The 19,096-nt window shown below is 46.0% G+C and overlaps 1 protein-coding gene across 1 annotated transcript in view; it reads left to right on the top strand.

Moving 5' to 3' along the window:
• Positions 1-18,676, top strand: part of LOC134927734 (toll-like receptor 1) — a 57,990-nt gene extending 39,314 nt beyond the window's left edge. The window contains exons 2-4 of the transcript XR_010177716.1: positions 14,942-15,010; positions 15,086-15,301; positions 17,906-18,676. The gene's annotated coding sequence lies outside the window, so the exon portion shown is untranslated. The remainder of the gene's footprint in view (positions 1-14,941; positions 15,011-15,085; positions 15,302-17,905) is intronic.
• The last annotated feature ends 420 nt before the right edge of the window (positions 18,677-19,096 follow it).

The raw sequence follows: 19,096 nt of genomic DNA, 5'->3' as shown, positions 1-19,096 counted from the left end.
CCTAGTGGCCGACACAAACACCTGGCCCATCTAGGAGTGGCACTGCAGTGTCACGCAGGATGGCCCTTCCAAAAAACACTCCCCAAACAGCACATGACGCAAAGAAAAAAAGAGGCACAATGAGGTAGCTGTGTGAGTAAGCTAAGCGACCCTAGTGGCCGACACAAACACCTGGCCCATCTAGGAGTGGCACTGCAGTGTCACGCAGGATGGCCCTTCCAAAAAACACTCCCCAAACAGCACATGACGCAAAGAAAAAAAGAGGCGCAATGAGGTAGCTGTGTGAGTAAGCTAAGCGACCCTAGTGGCCGACACAAACACCTGGCCCATCTAGGAGTGGCACTGCAGTGTCACGCAGGATGGCCCTTCCAAAAAACACTCCCCAAACAGCACATGACGCAAAGAAAAAAAGAGGCGCAATGAGGTAGCTGTGTGAGTAAGCTAAGCGACCCTAGTGGCCGACACAAACACCTGGCCCATCTAGGAGTGGCACTGCAGTGTCACGCAGGATGGCCCTTCCAAAAAACACTCCCCAAACAGCACATGACGCAAAGAAAAAAAGAGGCGCAATGAGGTAGCTGTGTGAGTAAGCTAAGCGACCCTAGTGGCCGACACAAACACCTGGCCCATCTAGGAGTGGCACTGCAGTGTCACGCAGGATGGCCCTTCCAAAAAACACTCCCCAAACAGCAGCACATGACGCAAAGAAAAATGAAAGAAAAAAGAGGTGCAAGATGGAATTGTCCTTGGGCCCTCCCACCCACCCTTATGTTGTATAAACAGGACATGCACACTTTAACCAACCCATCATTTCAGTGACAGGGTCTGCCACATGACTGTGACTGAAATGACGGGTTGGTTAGGACCACCACCAAAAAAGAAGCAATTAATCTCTCCTTGCACAAACTGGCTCTACAGAGGCAAGATGTCCACCTCATCATCATCCTCCGATATATCACCGTGTACATCCCCCTCCTCACAGATTATCAATTCGTCCCCACTGGAATCCACCATCTCAGCTCCCTGTGTACTTTGTGGAGGCAATTGCTGCTGGTCAATGTCTCCACGGAGAAATTGATTATAATTCATTTTAATGAACATCATCTTCTCCACATTTTCTGGAAGTAACCTCGTACGCCGATTGCTGACAAGGTGAGCGGCGGCACTAAACACTCTTTCGGAGTACACACTTGTGGGAGGGCAACTTAGGTAGAATAAAGCCAGTTTGTGCAAGGGCCTCCAAATTGCCTCTTTTTCCTGCCAGTATAAGTACGGACTGTCTGACGTGCCTACTTGGATGCGGTCACTCATATAATCCTCCACCATTCTTTCAATGGTGAGAGAATCATATGCAGTGCCAGTAGACGACATGTCCGTAATCGTTGGCAGGTCCTTCAGTCCAGACCAGATGTCAGCATCAGCAGTCGCTCCAGACTGCCCTGCATCACCGCCAGCGGGTGGGCTCGGAATTCTGAGCCTTTTCCTCGCACCCCCAGTTGCGGGAGAATGTGAAGGAGGAGATGTTGACAGGTCGCGTTCCGCTTGACTTGACAATTTTCTCACCAGCAGGTCTTTGAACCCCAGCAGACTTGTGTCTGCCGGAAAGAGAGATCCAAGGTAGGTTTTAAATCTAGGATCGAGCACGGTGGCCAAAATGTAGTGCTCTGATTTCAACAGATTGACCACCCGTGAATCCTTGTTAAGCGAATTAAGGGCTCCATCCACAAGTCCCACATGCCTAGCGGAATCGCTCTGTGTTAGCTCCTCCTTCAATGTCTCCAGCTTCTTCTGCAAAAGCCTGATGAGGGGAATGACCTGACTCAGGCTGGCAGTGTCTGAACTGACTTTACGTGTGGCAAGTTCAAAGGGCAGCAGAACCTTGCACAACGTTGAAATCATTCTCCACTGCGCTTGAGACAGGTGCATTCCACCTCCTATATCGTGCTCAATTGTATAGGCTTGAATGGCCTTTTGCTGCTCCTCCAACCTCTGAAGCATATATAGGGTTGAATTCCACCTCGTTACCACTTCTTGCTTCAGATGATGGCAGGGCAGGTTCAGGCGTTTTTGGTGGTGCTCCAGTCTTCTGTACGTGGTGCCTGTACGCCGAAAGTGTCCCGCAATTCTTCTGGCCACCGACAGCATCTCTTGCACGCCCCTCTCGTTTTTTAAATAATTCTGCACCACCAAATTCAAGGTATGTGCAAAACATGGGACGTGCTGGAATTTGCCCATATTTAATGCACACACAATATTGCTGGCGTTGTCCGATGCCACAAATCCATAGGAGAGTCCAATTGGGGTAAGCCATTCCGCGATGATCTTCCTCAGTTGCCGTAAGAGGTTTTCAGCTGTGTGCGTATTCTGGAAACCGGTGATACAAAGCGTAGCCTGCCTAGGAAAGAGTTGGCGTTTGCGAGATGCTGCTACTGGTGCCGCCGCTGCTGTTCTTGCGGCGGGAGTCCATACATCTACCCAGTGGGCTGTCACAGTCATATAGTCCTGACCCTGCCCTGCTCCACTTGTCCACATGTCCGTGGTTAAGTGGACATTGGGTACAGCTGCATTTTTTAGGACACTGGTGACTCTTTTTCTGAGGTCTGTGTACATTTTCGGTATCGCCTGCCTAGAGAAATGGAACCTAGATGGTATTTGGTACCGGGGACACAGTACCTCCAACAAGTCTCTAGTTGGCTCTGCAGTAATGATGGATACCGGAACCACGTTTCTCACCACCCAGGATGCCAAGGCCTCAGTTATCCGCTTTGCAGCAGGATGACTGCTGTGATATTTCATCTTCCTCGCAAAGGACTGTTGGACAGTCAATTGCTTGGTGGAAGTAGTAAAAGTGGTCTTACGACTTCCCCTCTGGGATGACCATCGACTCCCAGCAGCAACAACAGCAGCGCCAGCAGCAGTAGGCGTTACACGCAAGGATGCATCGGAGGAATCCCAGGCAGGAGAGGACTCGTCAGAATTGCCAGTGACATGGCCTGCAGGACTATTGGCATTCCTGGGGAAGGAGGAAATTGACACTGAGGGAGTTGGTGGGGTGGTTTGCGTGAGCTTGGTTACAAGGGGAAGGGATTTACTGGTCAGTGGACTGCTTCCGCTGTCGCCCAAAGTTTTTGAACTTGTCACTGACTTATTATGAATGCGCTGCAGGTGACGTATAAGGGAGGATGTTCCGAGGTGGTTAACGTCCTTACCCCTACTTATTACAGCTTGACAAAGGCAACACACGGCTTGACAAATGTTGTCCGCATTTCTGTTGAAATACTTCCACACCGAAGAGCTGATTTTTTTGGTATTTTCACCAGGCATGTCAATGGCCATATTCCTCCCACGGACAACAGGTGTCTCCCCGGGTGCCTGACTTAAACAAACCACCTCACCATCAGAATCCTCCTTGTCAATTTCCTCCCCAGCACCAGCAACACCCATATCCTCCTCATCCTGGTGTACTTCAACACTGACATCTTCAATCTGACTATCAGGAACTGGACTGCGGGTGCTCCTTCCAGCACTTGCAGGGGGCGTGCAAATGGTGGAAGGCGCATGCTCTTCACGTCCAGTGTTGGGAAGGTCAGGCATCGCAACCTACACATTTGTACTCTCCTTGTGGATTTGGGATTTCGAAGAACGCACAGTTCTTTGCTGTGCTTTTGCCAGCTTGAGTCTTTTAATTTTTCTAGCGAGAGGCTGAGTGCTTCCATCCTCATGTGAAGCTGAACCACTAGCCATGAACATAGGCCAGGGCCTCAGCCGTTCCTTGCCACTCCGTGTGGTAAATGGCATATTGGCAAGTTTACGCTTCTCCTCCGACAATTTTATTTTAGATTTTTGAGTCCTTTTTTTACTGATATTTGGTGTTTTGTATTTTACATGCTCTGTACTATGACATTGGGCATCGGCCTTGGCAGACGACGTTGATGAAATTTCATCGTCTCGGCCATGACTAGTGGCAGCAGCTTCAGCACGAGGTGGAAGTCGATCTTGATCTTTCCCTATTTTTGGAACCTCAACATTTTTGTTCTTCATATTTTAATAGGCACAACTAAAAGGCACCTCAGGTAAACAATGGAGATGGATGGATACTAGTATACTTATGGATGGACTGCCGAGTGCCGACACAGAGGTAGCTACAGCCGTGGACTACCGTACTGTGTCTGCTGCTAATATAGACTGGATGATTGATAATGAGATGAAATCAATATATATATGTATGTATATATAATATCACTAGTACTGCAGCCGGACAGGTAGATAATATATTTATTAGGTAATGATGACTGATGACGGACCTGCTGGACACTGTCAGCTCAGCAGCACCACAGACTGCTACAGTAAGCTACTATACTATAGTAGTATGTACAAAGAAGAAAGAAAAAAAAAAACCACGGGTAGGTGGTATACAATTATGGATGGACTGCCGAGTGCCGACACAGAGGTAGCTACAGCCGTGGACTAACGTACTGTGTCTGCTGCTAATATAGACTGGATGATTGATAATGAGATGAAATCAATATATATATGTATGTATATATAATATCACTAGTACTGCAGCCGGACAGGTAGATAATATATTTATTAGGTAATGATGACTGATGACGGACCTGCTGGACACTGTCAGCTCAGCAGCACCGCAGACTGCTACAGTAAGCTACTATACTATAGTAGTATGTACAAAGAAGAAAGAAAAAATAAAAAAACACGGGTAGGTGGTATACAATTATGGATGGACTGCAGAGTGCCGACACAGAGGTAGCTACAGCCGTGGACTAACGTACTGTGTCTGCTGCTGATATAGACTGGATGATTGATAATGAGATGAAATCAATATATATATGTATGTATATATAATATCACTAGTACTGCAGCCGGACAGGTAGATAATATATTTATTAGGTAATGATGACTGATGACGGACCTGCTGGACACTGTCAGCTCAGCAGCACCGCAGACTGCTACAGTAAGCTACTATACTATAGTAGTATGTACAAAGAAGAAAGAAAAAAAAAAAAACCACGGGTAGGTGGTATACAATTATGGATGGACTGCCGAGTGCCGACACAGAGGTAGCTACAGCCGTGGACTAACGTACTGTGTCTGCTGCTAATATAGACTGGATGATTGATAATGAGATGAAATCAATATATATATGTATGTATATATAATATCACTAGTACTGCAGCCGGACAGGTAGATAATATATTTATTAGGTAATGATGACTGATGACGGACCTGCTGGACACTGTCAGCTCAGCAGCACCGCAGACTGCTACAGTAAGCTACTATACTATAGTAGTATGTACAAAGAAGAAAGAAAAAAAAAAAACCACGGGTAGGTGGTATACAATTATGGATGGACTGCCGAGTGCCGACACAGAGGTAGCTACAGCCGTGGACTAACGTACTGTGTCTGCTGCTAATATAGACTGGATGATTGATAATGAGATGAAATCAATATATATATGTATGTATATATATCACTAGTACTGCAGCCGGACAGGTAGATAATATATTTATTAGGTAATGATGACTGATGACGGACCTGCTGGACACTGTCAGCTCAGCAGCACCGCAGACTGCTACAGTAAGCTACTATACTATAGTAGTATGTACAAAGAAGAAAGAAAAAAAAAAACCACGGGTAGGTGGTATACAATTATGGATGGACTGCCGAGTGCCGACACAGAGGTAGCTACAGCCGTGGACTAACGTACTGTGTCTGCTGCTAATATAGACTGGATGATTGATAATGAGATGAAATCAATATATATATGTATGTATATATAATATCACTAGTACTGCAGCCGGACAGGTAGATAATATATTTATTAGGTAATGATGACTGATGACGGACCTGCTGGACACTGTCAGCTCAGCAGCACCGCAGACTGCTACAGTAAGCTACTATACTATAGTAGTATGTACAAAGAAGAAAGAAAAAAAAAAAACACGGGTAGGTGGTATACAATTATGGATGGACTGCCGAGTGCCGACACAGAGGTAGCTACAGCCGTGGACTAACGTACTGTGTCTGCTGCTAATATAGACTGGATGATTGATAATGAGATGAAATCAATATATATATGTATGTATATATAATATCACTAGTACTGCAGCCGGACAGGTAGATAATATATTTATTAGGTAATGATGACTGATGACGGACCTGCTGGACACTGTCAGCTCAGCAGCACCGCAGACTGCTACAGTAAGCTACTATACTATAGTAGTATGTACAAAGAAGAAAGAAAAAAAAAAAACCACGGGTAGGTGGTATACAATTATGGATGGACTGCCGAGTGCCGACACAGAGGTAGCTACAGCCGTGGACTAACATACTGTGTCTGCTGCTAATATAGACTGGATGATTGATAATGAGATGAAATCAATATATATATGTATGTATATATAATATCACTAGTACTGCAGCCGGACAGGTAGATAATATATTTATTAGGTAATGATGACTGATGACGGACCTGCTGGACACTGTCAGCTCAGCAGCACCGCAGACTGCTACAGTAAGCTACTATACTATAGTAGTATGTACAAAGAAGAAAGAAAAAAAAAAAACCACGGGTAGGTGGTATACAATTATGGATGGACTGCCGAGTGCCGACACAGAGGTAGCTACAGCCGTGGACTAACGTACTGTGTCTGCTGCTAATATAGACTGGATGATTGATAATGAGATGAAATCAATATATATATGTATGTATATATAATATCACTAGTACTGCAGCCGGACAGGTAGATAATATATTTATTAGGTAATGATGACTGATGACGGACCTGCTGGACACTGTCAGCTCAGCAGCACCGCAGACTGCTACAGTAAGCTACTATACTATAGTAGTATGTACAAAGAAGAAAGAAAAAAAAAAACCACGGGTAGGTGGTATACAATTATGGATGGACTGCCGAGTGCCGACACAGAGGTAGCTACAGCCGTGGACTAACGTACTGTGTCTGCTGCTAATATAGACTGGATGATTGATAATGAGATGAAATCAATATATATATGTATGTATATATAATATCACTAGTACTGCAGCCGGACAGGTAGATAATATATTTATTAGGTAATGATGACTGATGACGGACCTGCTGGACACTGTCAGCTCAGCAGCACCGCAGACTGCTACAGTAAGCTACTATACTATAGTAGTATGTACAAAGAAGAAAGAAAAAAAAAAAACCACGGGTAGGTGGTATACAATTATGGATGGACTGCCGAGTGCCGACACAGAGGTAGCTACAGCCGTGGACTAACGTACTGTGTCTGCTGCTAATATAGACTGGATGATTGATAATGAGATGAAATCAATATATATATGTATGTATATATAATATCACTAGTACTGCAGCCGGACAGGTAGATAATATATTTATTAGGTAATGATGACTGATGACGGACCTGCTGGACACTGTCAGCTCAGCAGCACCGCAGACTGCTACAGTAAGCTACTATACTATAGTAGTATGTACAAAGAAGAAAGAAAAAAAAAAAACCACGGGTAGGTGGTATACAATTATGGATGGACTGCCGAGTGCTGACACAGAGGTAGCTACAGCCGTGGACTAACGTACTGTGTCTGCTGCTAATATAGAGTCTAGACTGGATGATAAATTATTGATAATGAGATGAAATCAATATAATATCACTAGTACTGCAGCCGGACAGGTACTATATATATTTATTATGTAATGACTGATGACGGACCTGCTGGACACTGTCAGGTCAGCAGCACCGCAGACTGCTACAGTAAGCTACTATAGTAGTATGTATAAAGAAGAATGAAAAAAAAAAAAACCACGGGTAGGTGGTATACAATATTATATATATATATATATATATATATATTATATACAATTATATATATATATATTAAACTGGTGGTGATTGATTATTAAACTGGTGGTCAGGTCACTCACGTTGCAACTTGCAACTAGTACTCCGAGTCCTAAGCAGACAATCACAAAATATATTATTATACTGGTGGTCAGTGTGGTCACAACAATGGCAGTGTGGCACTGACTCTGGCAGCAAAAGTGTGCACTGTACGTTATATGTACTCCTGAGTCCTGCTCTCAGACTCTAACTGCTCCCCACTGTCAGTGTCTCCCCCACAAGTCAGATAATACAATACACTTACAGTCACACTATCTAATCTATATCACTTCAGCAAGTAGTATAGTAGTATAGTAGTACTCCTCCTAATAATGCTCCCCAAAATTACTACTACTGTGTCTCTCTCGTCTCTACTGTGTCTCTCTCTTCTCTAAACGGAGAGGACGCCAGCCACGTCCTCTCCCTATGACTCTCAATGCACGTGTGAAAATGGCGGCGACGCGCGGCTCCTTATATAGAATCCGAGTCTCGCGATAGAATCCGAGCCTCGCGAGAATCCGACAGCGGGATGATGACGTTCGGGCGCGCTCGGGTTAACCGAGCAAGGCGGGAAGATCCGAGTCGCTCGGACCCGTGAAAAAAAACATGAAGTTCGGGCGGGTTCGGATTCCGAGGAACCGAACCCGCTCATCTCTAGATCCAAGTACGCTAAAATTACTTGGTCTTGAACATATCACACAGACTGAAAGAGGTGGGGACAGATATAGTAAGTTATGTAAACAGGAGATATTTTGGACCTTTAAATTAAATTCACTCCATCCTCAGGGTCTGAACGAGGCCTTGGAGCTAAATTCAGTACTATGATCCAAGAATGACCTGCCACGTTCTGTTTCCCCTTCCCCCAATCTTTCCATCATCCTATTTCCCTTTCCCTCTCCTATTCCCCAAATACCCCCCCTCCCCCCCCCCCCCCCCCCCGCCTCCCCTAGTCCCTCTCACCTTTTAAAAATGATTCAGGGAATATGGGCTTATGCGGTTCTTCCTACGCATCATCCCTGTTATATCAGATGTTCATAATGGTTATCCTATTTATATTTATTTTTATTTTTAATATACATCAGATATGTCCATATATATATGTGGGCATGTACTTACTCTTGATAATTGCTCAGTTCATAAATAGCTAAGGTGGGTTTCTTTATCTCACTATGTCCTTTTGATCCCCTTATTCTTGTATTAATTCCTAACTCTAATCCTAATTTTAATTTAATGTGTTTTTTATTTTAAAAAAAAGTTGAAATCTAACCTATAGAGATATCTATTGCCGCACGGATATCTAGAATGAAAAGGGATATGTAGAATTGTATAGGAGTAGAAAAAATGGGTTTATTTTATATCTTTTTTTAGAAAAAGAGGTTCCTGTCCTTTTAAGAAAAGGTAAACAATATTATGTCACCTAGTACTGATCACGTGTTCGCGCGGCCACACTGTGAGGCACTCCTATACTGTGTAAGTAACTCAGCGGCGATCACATGACGGAACGTTATCACGTGACTTGGAGTTGAACATACGTCCTGCGCCGCCGCAGTGTAGGGTACCTTTACACTGTGCAGGAAACCCGACGATCACGTGATCGGGCCTCAGGATACGTCATTATGACGGGCGGTCGAGCCACGGTCACATGACGGTATGACGTGGCGGATCCGGAAGTCCTTATAAGGAAATAATACCGGTCATATGATGAGGGACCTTACGATTTAATCGAATGATTGGGAGATAAATTCATGTGACCGGGGAACAGTGGGGGTGGTTACTATGGTTACTCAGTAGTTTATGTTGCTGACCAATAGGGATATACGACGAGGACAAACCCACACCACATGATAGAGGTCATGTGATCGGACCCATTCTGACACTTAACTAAAACAATGTTTTTAATACATTTATACATCTCGTTTTTTTATTTATTTATCTACATTAGAAGATGTCTGTCTCTCTGCTGCTATATATGTATAGTTAATATGATTTTGTGTATATAAACCTAATTAAATAGGAACAGGTGTTTACAGGTTGTTAATTGTTATCCTTATATAAGAGCCATATGAGCCCAGTAAGAGCACCTTTGATAAAGCTGCCAAACGCCAGCGAAACGCGTAAGGGAACCAGCCCTGACCCAGACACCCTAAAGCCACCTTCAGGATACCATTGCAGTTATTACCATCTTGGACATTTTTCAACCTATGGACGTGGAAAATTAACAGAGGGAAAACCACCAAACATCTGCGTCGGATCGGAGACAGCCTCTGGACCTTCGCTAGGTGGGATACCCGGCCAATCCACTGCAATTTTGGTAACTATACCACAAGATTGGACACATCTGCATATTTAAAACTAAGGATCCTGTTGATATTGTGACCGGTCACAGGGACATTACTAATACCAAGAGGTGTGCACATTTACATCAAAATGTCGGTGGTCAGAGACTGGCTATAGAGGCTCTATTTTTTATGGTTCATATCTGTGAGAGTTTTCTATTTTATATATATGTTGATTAATATTAAAACGTATGTGATTTATTTTAAGGAAACACCTGTTTTTTAGATTCTTTATTAGCGCTGTTTTCATGTTCTACACGTTGTATTTCCAGTATATGAGAGATTGACTGTCTCTCACCTTAACAGCAGCTTAGAGAACCAGCACAATCATAGCGCCAGAACTTGTATCAAGCAATTGATACAAATATAGATCTGAGCTGGAGTCTGTATTGGCCAGGGTAGAACTAGAATTGCTGGGAACAGTAGTGCTGCAGAACAGGTCAGAGCAGGAAGCTTTATTGACCAGACTGAAACTGAAATTGATGGTAGCAGTAGTGCTGCAGGATTGGCCAGAGCTGGAACCAAATAGCGGATTCACAGAAGCTAGAAACTGATCAGAATGACCAGGAGACAAGACACCCTGGTACAGTGACGTGCGGTGAGGTCAGGGCCTGGGGAGGCACTGCAGCTAAACTCGCCCCCCCCCCAAAAAAAAAAAAAAAAGTGCAGTCCCCCCACACCACTAAAACCAGCACCAGGCAGAACCAGCCAGGGGGGATAATGCCATAGCAGGGGAGACACTCAGTGTGGGGTCCCCCTGCCATGCCATTAAACACCCCCCAAACCAGTCAGCCCAGGGCTGGAATTCCTCGGAAAGTGGGGTCCCCAAAAAATCAAAATGGGGTCCCCCCTCCCGAGCAACAACCAGCACTGGGCTGATAGCCCAGTGCTATGCCCCGCACCCCTGGTGGCGGTGGGTGCGGGGTTCATTGTATGTTCTGTTCTTTACAGGTGGCCTACAGATCCCAGCAAGCCTGCCCCAGCATGCTGGCACTTGGAGAACCACAAGTGCCAGCATGCCCGAACATAAAGGGCCCGCTGGCACCTGTAGTCCACCTGCAAAGAATAGTAATATTGTTCTTTACAGGTGGCCTACAGGTCCCAGCAAGCCTGCCCCAGCATGCTGGCACTTGGAGAACCATAAGTGCCAGCATGCCCGGACATAAAGGGCCCGCTGGCACCTGTAGTCCACCTGTAAAGAAAATATAAAAAAAAAAACACAACACATTCTTTAAAAAATTCTTTATTAAACTGGGTCTTCACCTGGGGGCGGCGGCCTTTAAGCTCTTTTGCATGGCCGCCGCCTTCCCAGGGCTTCCGGCGTCTTCACCTGGGAGGGCGCCACCTCCCCAGGGCTTCTGGGGTCTTCCTCCGGCGTCTTCACCTGGTGGGCGGCGGCTGCTAAGCTCTTTTTCATAGCCGCCGCCCATCCAGGACTTCCACGACGTCTTCACCTGGGAGGCGGCGGCCTTTAAGCTCTTTTGCATGGCCGCCGCCTTCCCAGGACTTCCAGCATCTTCACCTGGTGGGCGGCGGCTGCTAAGCTCTTTTGCATAGCCGCCGCCCATCCAGGACTTCCACGGCGTCTTCAGGAGCTCTTCTCCGCTCCTCCTCCGCCGTCGGACTGACAGCCGCTGCCTCGCGCTGACTTATATAAGTCAGCGGGAGGGGGCGGGGCGATGACGCGGCGAGCCATGATTGGCTCGCGGCGGCCATCTTGAATTTAAAAAATGACGCTGAGGCGCCATTTTTGAAATGGGTACCGCTTCCGCTGCCAAAACTCTGCTACCGCCGCCGCTACCGCCGCCCGCCTCTCCGCATCCCGTACCTCCGCATCCCATATCTCCGCCGCCCGGCCCGCCGCTTCCCGTACCTCCGCCGCCGCACCTCCGCAGGTACCGATGCCGCCCCATACAGTGATTGACAGCGGATCCAGTGACGGATCCGCTGGCCAATCACTGTGGCCTCACTCACAGGGACGTGCTTTCATAGGTTGAAAGCACGTCCCTGTAGGAAAGCGGCACCACTAATGGTGCCGCTTTCCCATGTTATTTCAATGGGCTTTTCCAGCCCATTGCTAGGGCCCGCCTGTGCCCGCCCCCCGCTCCCCATACTTTTCCTAATCACTACGGGAGGCTCCACGATCGGTGCCTCCCAAAGTGATTTGAACATATATAATGATAGGTAAAATAATAAAGAAGATACTTATGTGTCATAAGTATCTTCTTTGTATTATTTTACTCATTAATGACAGGGGAGGCACTGCCTCCCCTGCCTCCCCTGACTGCACGTCCCTGCCCTGGTATATAGCGACAGGTCCCTAATATTATAGGGGTTCGCCTCTGGGGCGCATGGCACCCCCAAACCACCCCAGCCAAACCACACACGTAAAGGATAGCAGTGAAAAATCAGAGTGTTAGGCAAGTGAAAGTAGCTGCTGAGTATTAGAAAGAAGACAGCAGTAAGATTAGCTGATCAGTGTTACAAGTGTAAAAGATGTGTGAAAAATTCTCCTTAAATAAAAACCAAACACAGGGGTATATTTACTAAGATTCGTATTAGTACCGATTTGGAGTGAGAATCATCACGAATGACATCGAAAGTGTATTTGTGCAACTTTTTGAATTTGTTACGCCTCATTTACTAAGCTGTCGTATTTGTATTTTTCGTGTTTTACGATGTCGATGTCATTCGGGGTTTTGTAAGGTATAATGCGGCCGATTTAGAGGTTTGTCGGCCGTGTTCTGAGGTTTTTGTTACGACTGCGTCACATTTCGGTTACGGCAGTGTTTGTCCGTTCACTGACGCGTTTTTTTCCTAAGTTTCGTTTTTGTCACTCGTCCGTGATTGGTTTGATTCGTGATGGAGGAGTGTCTGTGCACATTACTATAAAAACGCCCCAAGCCGGCCGCACCTCGTAGGTTTAGCTAGTGGAGAGGAGAGAGGAAGGTGTGTTAGGAGTTGGAGAGTTTTGTGGAGTTTGTGGAGGATTTGAGGCGGAGTTTTGTGATTGTTGAGTGCTGTACTGTGTGTGTAAGTAGTCTTGTCATACTAGTTGTGTAGTTACTTAAAAGTCTGTCTATTTTTTTGTCTTTTTTTTTTTTGTTACGTCTATTGTCATTGTTTGTGAGTGAGTGTGTGTGTGTGGTGTGTAGTGGTAGTGGAGGAGTGTGTTATTTGTTTTATTTTCTCAGTGTTATTTGTGGTTTGTCCAGATTATGTCCCAGTCAGAGGTGAGTGTGGTGGAGGAGGTGAGTGAGGTGGAGGAGGTGAGTGAGGTGGAGGAGGTGAGTGAGAGGGAGGAGGTTAGTGAGGTGGAGGAGGTGAGTGAGAGGGAGGAGGTTAGTGAGGAGGAGGGGGAGGTTGCTGCTGCGGCTTCCACTAATAGTGATAGTGATGGTGTTGTGGCTCCGCAGCCACGCACCACTACAAAGACGGGCCGCAATGTTAAGTTCAGTTATGCTGAAAATATGGCTCTGGTGCGGGAGCTGATGAGGCATCATCGCCAGTTGTTTGGGTCTGATGCAGCAAAGGTGTCGACCCGCAGGAAGACTGTTCTGTGGGGGAAGGTTGTTGCTGCTGTGAACAGTAAGGGTGTGGTGAGGCGGACCGAGGACACCTGTCGTAAACGCTTCTACGACATCAAGCGCCGTGTGAAGGCGAAGATGGCGAAGGAGGCAAAATCTGTCCGCCAAACCGGGGGTGGACAGTGGGACACCCCTTCCGAGCGTCTTATAGAGATTGGGAGGAGCCTGTGCGTATGCTGATTCCGCCTGAGGTGGTTTGTGCCACTCATGTCCGGGATTCGGACCGCCCAAAGCAGGATGGTGAGTTTTTTTAAATTTCTGCCTTTATTTGAAACATCTGTGCTTTGTCCTTAGTTGTGTGAAATGTATTTACGCTAATTGTGTTTGTAATTTGTTTATTTCTTCTAATGTGTTGGTGATGTAGTGCAGGCCTGGCCAACCTGTGGCTCTCCAGCTGTTGTCAAACTACAAGTCCCATCATGCCTTGCCACAGTTTTGAACTTAGTGAATGACAAATGTTTTGGCGGGCATGCTGGGATGTGTAGTTTCACTACATCTGGAGAGACACAGGTTGGCCCGGGCTGGTGTAGTGTGACTCTTAAATCTGTTTTTTTTGCCATTATGTATTGTCAATGTTTCTGGTTGTGTTGGCCATTTTCTGGTGTCTGCTTTTCCAAGTAAATGTTAGTCGGAGTTTATTAATGAAGTGTGATGACTGTGTTTTATGCATATGTTTTCAAATAATTGCATTTTCAATGGATGTATGCTTATTTTGTGTTGTTCTGGGTTATCATTTGTGTTGATTATGTGTATTTGCATGCATTTGTAGGTTTGTTGATTTCATTTTAGTGCAGATATTTGTGGCTACTGTATTTTTTTTTGCGTTAAAAATTGGTAACTGAGCATGCAATATTGTGGCTGTGTAAAGCTACGACGTATGTGTTTTATTTTAAGTAGTATAATATTGGGCATTATTTGCATTTGTGTATGTATTGTATGGTTAATTTGGTTTGCATTTAAAGTATACACACCCAATGTAGTCATGCATTCAAGGCTAAGCATCGCTTAGTTTAAGTCACAGCAGCTACCACATATGTTTTCATCCCAAAAAGTATTTTGCATAAACATAACAACCAAAGAGTATGTTCATATCGACATTCTTCTTCTTTCTACAGTACGCCAGAGAAGCAGCACAGCCAGGCCACATCCAACACTGCCTAGAGCTGCTGATGGTGGCAATGCAGGTAAGATTTAACTGTAACCACATATTCTGCAAACACATAGAAAAACAAAATGATAATGAAGATCTTATCACACAGGTTCTTCGTCTGTTCCGCCTCCACTAAGGCGCCCATCACAGGGCACCGTTACTGTGGCTCCAAGGCCACCCAAGAGGCCCCGTGTTGATACTCCAGCTCCTGCTCCTGCCCCAGCATCACCACCCCAAAGGCGCATCTCTGCAGTGTCTGCCGTGCCACCACTCGCTCTTTTGGCCAGCCCCCAAAGTGAGGATCCACAATTCCCACAGTTGTCTGGTGAGTAAATAGATTTTATTATTGTAATTAAGTTAGAAAACAGTGGAGTAGATTTAATAACCAGGAGAAGGCATAAGGAAGTGAAAAAACACTGTTATGTGCAAGATGATAAAGGCAGCAGTACAAAATAAACACAACTGTTAATGTACATTTTGGAGCTGCTTGCCTTGTGCCTTTACCACCTTGCACATATCACTGGTTTCTCACTTCCTTATGCCTTCTCCAGGTTTATACATCTGCACCACTGTTAGTACTGTAAAAACAAAACTCAAAATGACCACTCATACTTGCAATAATAAACAACTACAAGCAGATGGTGTTAACGTAATTTTAGGATGTTAATTGTCAAATTTGAGGATGCCCATATCAACACATTTACGCATTTGCTTTTTTGCTACCTAAATAAAATCTAAAAAAAACAAAATGAAAAAAAAAAAAGGTTTGACATGGGCAAAAATACCACTTCTAAACATAGGGCACCTTAAAAATTTGAATAACATTGTTAATGTGTACATTTTATACCACTATATTAGTAAACGTTTTGGCAGTGCCGTTTCTAGCGGCGGGCGAGCCGTGCAACCGCACGGGGCGCCCGCCACGGCACTTTGTTACTCCTTCTCGCCTCTCCCGAGCGCTCCTGCTCGGGGGGCGGAGTTTCGCGGAATGACGCGTTGCGTCGTGACATCACAACGCAAACACGTCATTCCGCGAAACTCCGCCCCCCGAGCAGGAGCGCTCGGGAGAGGAGAGAAGGAGATAAGCATGAAGGAGGAGGCGGCCGGCGCGAGGGACGTGAGGCGGCGGGACCGAAGAGCGGGAAGACGTAAGTATTCTCTCTCTCTCTCCCCCTTCCTTCCCCTCAACTTGAAACCTGCCTGCCGCTGCCGCACTGTGTAAAATGGGGACACCTGCCTATGGGGATACCTGCCTGCCGCACTGTGTAAAATGGGGGCACCTGCCTGCGTACTGTGTAAAATGGGGGCACCTGCCTGCGTACTGTGTAATATGGGGGCACCTGCCTGCGTACTGTGTAATATGGGGGCACCTGCCTGCGTACTGTGTAATATGGGGGCACCTGCCTGCGTACTGTGTAATATGGGGGCACCTGCCTGCGTACTGTGTAATATGGGGGCATCTGCCTGCATACTGTGTAATATGGGGGCACCTGCCTGCGTACTGTGTAATATGGGGGCACCTGCCTGCGTACTGTGTAATATGGGGGCATCTGCCTGCGTACTGTGTAATATGGGGGCATCTGCCTGCGTACTGTGTAAAATGGGGATATCTGCCTGCGTACTGTGTAATATGGGGGCACCTGCCTGCGTACTGTGTAATATGGGGGCATCTGCCTGCGTACTGTGTAAAATGGGGATATCTGCCTGCCGTGCTGTGTAAAATGGGGGCACCTGCCTGCCGCACTGTGTAATATGGGGATACCTGCCTGCCGCACTGTGTAATATGGGGGCACCTGCCTGCGTACTGTGTAAAATGGGGATATCTGCCTGCCGTGCTGTGTAAAATGGGGATATCTGCCTGCCGTGCTGTGTAAAATGGGGATATCTGCCTGCCGTGCTGTGTAAAATGGGGATATCTGCCTGCCGTGCTGTGTAAAATGGGGATATCTGCCTGCCGCACTGTGTAAAATGGGGGCACCTGCCTGCGTACTGTGTAAAATGGGGATACCTGCCTACCGTACTGTGTAAAATGGGGATACCTGCCTTCCGTACTGTGTAAAATGGGGACACCTGCCTGCCGCGCTGTGTAAAATGGGGACACCTGCCTGCGTACTGTGCAAAATGGGGATACCTGCCTACCGTACTGTGTAAAATGGGGACACCTGCCTTCCGTACTGTGTAAAATGGGGACACCTGCCTGCCGCGCTGTGTAAAATGGGGACACCTGCCTGCCGCACTGTGTAATATGGGGACACTTGCCTGCTGTAATGTGTAAAAAGGGGACTTTTTTATTTTTATTTTTTCACCCCTGTGGTGGGTGTGATGATATCAGATGAGGCCATGCCCACTTTAATGAGACCACGCCCATTTTAATCAGGCCACACACCCTTGTCGGGAGTGCGCGCGCCTAAGGCGCGTGCATGCTTTTTCTTTTTATGGCTATATGGGGGGGGGGGGGCACACATTTTTTTTTTTTAGAGCAATAGGGGGGGGGGGGGGGGAAGCATTTTGAAATCTCGCACTGGGAGCCAAATTGTCTAGAAACGGCCCTGCGTTTTGGCCAGACCACTGACTGCCTTGACCAATGTATGAGTGTATTGTTCCACACATTTTTTGATTTTTGTGTGTTGGACCAAAGGAAGCTTCATAATCCAAAAGAAAATGTAGTACTTTGATTTTGTAAGAGTTCATGGAGTTTAAACAGTAATTATGACTCTGAATCCTACAATTTCAACAAACTTTAAACAACTGAGTAGTATACGTTTGGAGCCACATCATTTAACTAAAAGGTGACCAACATAGTTAAGTTTATTCCACAATCTATTTAGCTATTACATTAATATTATGAAGTAATGCATGTTGATGAAAAACTATTGTAAGACCAATGCGACATATGTACTAAATATTGCCTGTGTTCAACCCCATACAGACCCAGCCATCATGAGCGAGGATGTCCAGCAGGACCGTGACCAGGAGACCTTCACACTCCACCTGCAGCCCATCGATCCAACACAGGCAAACATGCCTCAGGACATACCCCAACCACCTCAAACATCCCAAAGCCCCCAAATAAGCACAACACCAGGCCCAACACAAATGGGCCCAGAGTTTTGGTCAAGTTGGTCCTCACAACAGGCACAACACTACGCGTGCCTCACCACCCAAACCCAATACCTGTCAAGTCTGCCCCATCATTTGCCAAGACTGAGTCGCAACTCAGGCAGACTCATAGTGCAGGTGGGCTGAATTGCAAACACTATGGAGCAGATGAGGGCAGACAAAACCCAAATGCAGGCTAACCTTCAGCGCATCTTGGATGATCAGCAGCGGCAGCAACAAACACTTATCCAGATGATACAGCATAACCAATTAATCAATGACAATCTGTCTCGAATGATTGGAAACAACACTGCCGCTAATACGCAGCTAACGGCAAGTTTAAACATTCTTAGCCAAAGTCTAAGTGTGTTGGGCTCACACCATGTGACCTCGAGCTCAGGGACAACAACCCCAAGCCACACCCCAGTTCAATCCCCAGTTCGACGCTCAAGTCGAAGCCGCGCCCACGAGCCACCACAATCCTCCGCACCCAGCACCCAAAAAAGAAAAAAATAATAATGACTGGCCAGAATATGGTGGCCATTTAATTAGTTAAAATTTCTGTTATGCCAAAATTGGTATGTTGTTAAAAATAAATTGTTAACACCAAATATGTGTATTGCTTAATTAGCTACAAAAACAAACACCACATTAGTGTCTAGGGCCAGATGAGTATTGGTATAAATATATTGCCTGCCCCTAGGTGTCCTCAGCTCACCGTATGTCTAATCTATGACACCCAGCACATTGGCCATGGCCGCAAGATCACATAAAGCTACCCTGACTGCAGGCCATTGCGACTCCTGGGTAGGGAAGCAGAGAGAGGCATCTATGTAGCCAGCCAAGACATCCAAAACCTGAGTGGCCCATCAAAAAATAAAGGTGAGTGTCATGACCTGTAAGCAAGTCCAAATTGAGTTAAATTACATTACAGAAGCAACACTTAGACGTAGACGTGTATGTATGTTTTCAATCACCTGAATTACATATTTCTAGAAGGTGGCCTGTGAAATACTAATTA

Source organism: Pseudophryne corroboree, chromosome 1 (assembly GCF_028390025.1).
Source record: "Pseudophryne corroboree isolate aPseCor3 chromosome 1, aPseCor3.hap2, whole genome shotgun sequence".
Taxonomy (NCBI): domain Eukaryota; kingdom Metazoa; phylum Chordata; class Amphibia; order Anura; family Myobatrachidae; genus Pseudophryne; species Pseudophryne corroboree.
Note: the sequence above shows the minus strand (reverse complement) of the source record. Positions and strands in the feature narration are given on the sequence as shown.